The sequence below is a fragment of the Pinus tabuliformis genome, chromosome 4_2 (genome assembly GCF_031772625.1).
Source record: "Pinus tabuliformis cultivar Carrire ecotype Pingquan chromosome 4_2, CPIR1, whole genome shotgun sequence".
Lineage (NCBI taxonomy): Eukaryota > Viridiplantae > Streptophyta > Pinopsida > Pinales > Pinaceae > Pinus > Pinus tabuliformis.
Window position 1 is genome coordinate 576670272 of NC_142304.1, and position 2913 is coordinate 576673184.

The 2913-nt window shown below is 42.2% G+C and overlaps 1 long non-coding RNA gene across 1 annotated transcript; it reads right to left on the reverse strand.

Moving 5' to 3' along the window:
* Positions 1–1313: 1313 nt before the first annotated feature.
* On the reverse strand, positions 1314–2019 carry LOC149170616 (uncharacterized). Its single transcript, XR_016259496.1, has 3 exons — positions 1844–2019; positions 1679–1753; positions 1314–1556 (listed from the first exon to the last, which is right to left on the reverse strand). It is a non-coding gene; the product is annotated as an uncharacterized LOC149170616 (long non-coding RNA).
* Positions 2020–2913: the final 894 nt, after the last annotated feature.

The following is a 2913-nucleotide window of genomic DNA, read 5'->3' on the forward strand; positions in this document are numbered from 1 at the left end:
TCCGGTAAACAGAAGCTTGGGGGGAGACTCAAGTCTTGGAGGACTGGTCTCACGGTTGGGAGGAAAACAAGCTTCACACAAGGATTGACTGAAGGCTGTTCCAGATTTCATCTTACCAGCAGGAAACCAGGTAAGTAACGGAACCCATTCAAGTCTGGATATCTGTGAAGCTGGAAAATTAACTGTGATTATCTGCATCATTTTTATAGATAGTCTATGGTTAAACTGTGGTAGAAAGACGGTCTAGGATCTAAACTGAGTCAATATCTGTAATGTTAGAGATAGTGGGTACACGTAACTGGTACAGATTATTGATAGCCTGTATGGCAAGTTAAGTAGTGACGTACTATAAAGATCTTGTATTCAGATACAGTTATTCGCTGCAAAATGCCAGTAGACAGTGAAGATGTGAACGAAAATCTTACACGATATCATTGTTATGATATAAAGCCAAAGATGAAATAGTTGAAACATTGAGCGAAGAAAGAGAAGCCTTTACGGTGTGACGGTAATATCAAGAAAAGAATACAGTGACCCGTGGAGTAAATGAAACGGGCTAATGACAGAATGAGTTTACATCTCGCAGTCATAACCGAGTCAATAGGACCGAAAACCTCATGCAACAATTAGACAGAGAACAAGAGGGTGTCCATACCCTAAGAAACGCATACACTGTCAGCTGAATAGAATACCCTCTTCACTCTTCGAATCATCCGTTAACAGGGTTATTATTAAAATGGTGAGGAAAAACACAGTAATGCGGAACCCCGAGTCGGTATAGTGTACCAAGCGGCTCATATGAAATCAGAACGTTAAAGAAAGGGCTGAGATTATCCTATTATAACCCGGGGTTTGATACCGAGAAAAATATTATCACACATAGAGAAGAATCTAGAACCTGCGGCAGAGCCACAACATTCATTCCGCAATCATTGTGGTAATCTCACTGCATAAAAAGGGTTCGAAAACATAATGCCTGTTCTTTATAACTAGAATCCCAATATTCATATGATGAGCCGAAGAAATGGGAAAGAGCATTCATATGTCAACCTCATAGTCCTTTGCATGAAGGGTTGTCACTGTCGGCCATACATCTATGGTAACAGATGATGGCGCGACAGCATACCCTTCTATGCTAATTCAAACCCTCAGCTAGTTAGCCATGCATCTACGGAAACGTAGGCACGGCGGGGTAACATATGTACATTCCTTCACAGATAATGACGAAATACAATAAGCATTACAGAACTCCATATTACTAAACAAAACATCAAGTCATTATATAACCAAAGAGGGATACTATAAACCTCGACTTTCAATCTATATGGGTACAAAAATAAATAGGCCACTGGTCTCGAACCAGGGTTTGTATCCAGTCACAAGTAAGCCATAGTTCCGGCATTTAAATCAAACGAAAGTACATATTCATATGTATAGAGACAATAGAAGTCCGGCCTCAGAAAAGCAGCGATGTTCACCATGGAGGGGAGGGACCCGACTCCTCAAACGGTCCCAGAAGTTCTTGGTACCCAAGTAGGAGGGAGGTCCATTGAGACCTGCGACCAACCGAATGACAATGAGGTTGGGTCGCTGCTCTTGCTCAGAGAAAAACTCTGGCAACCCCAAAAATAAACCGAAAGAATCCAACCGAGAGTCAAACCCTTGTTCAAGTAAATACCTGTGAAAGGCTTGGTGGGCTTCAATAGCTCGGACTCCACGTTACACCAGAGATGCCGGAAGCCGGAGGTGCAACCTGTCAAACCAGAGAAGTAAATTAGGGCTCGGCGTGAATATTCAATGACTATAAACATAACAAGAGCTATTAACTGGTAAGGAAATTCACCTGACCGTTTCAGTAATACCATCTCCGCAGCTAGAAACCCCTCGAACGGTGTATGAGACTGGAGCTGTGTAGTTCTGGGCGCGGAATGAAGGAGCAACCATGGCAGCGAAGAATAAGGAGCAGATACGAATGAAACTGAAGACAAAAGACTCGGAAAATCCGGAGAGCAACCTTTATAAACTTTAATGGGCAGCGGTGGTACGTGGGAGCTCTAACCACCCTCGATTGCATCCGGTGGCTGAGCGCCGTTGATGAGGGCGACATTTTCCAGAAAGCCGGCGCGGGAAAAACCCAGGCTTAGAAACCATGCCCTCATCACATGGCCTGTCAGATATAACATTAAGTCACCGCCAGTTGTCCAATGCTGGAGACGCCAACGAAGGAGTTTGGTACAGCCTCGGTATATGCGAGGAATGTGCATAGAGATCTCCAACCATATAGTTAACATATAACCAGATTTATATATTAGTGGTATGGCAGCTAGATACATAACCTGTTCGCCTGCCATGTATACATTGCCTTGGGTCAGGCATGTACGCGATACAATGGCGTTAACAATAATCAGTAATGGATTATTTATTATAAGATGACAACCATGAGTGGGTGCGGTTATATAGTATATAAAAATTTCAATTATAGGTGTATTATAGTGTGTAGGTCGTGACACCGCTGCTAATTTGTTTTATTGAGAGAGGGTATGAAATAATGAAGTCATCAAATGATTTCTCAATAGCAGTCATGGAGCGAAAATCAGAGCAGGTTAGTGGAGCGGTGATACAAACTCCCGCTAAACATTACAAATAATATAAACGCTAATTATTTATGCAGTTGTCTATAATGCGACTTTTTTGAAGCTTTTCCGGTGGGTTTTTCCGGTCAAATCCAGCAGCAATTATTGGAATCGCAAGTTTGATAGCTAGTTTCTGCACAATCAAATCATCCCAGGGGTTTTTGAGGGTGCTGAATCCAAATATGGAGTTAAAAAACCATTTTAACTGCAGCAAATCAAGATTTAACCTCAATTTCTTCGGCCGGATTTCGTCACCGGAATCTCCAAAAAATCGCATTAT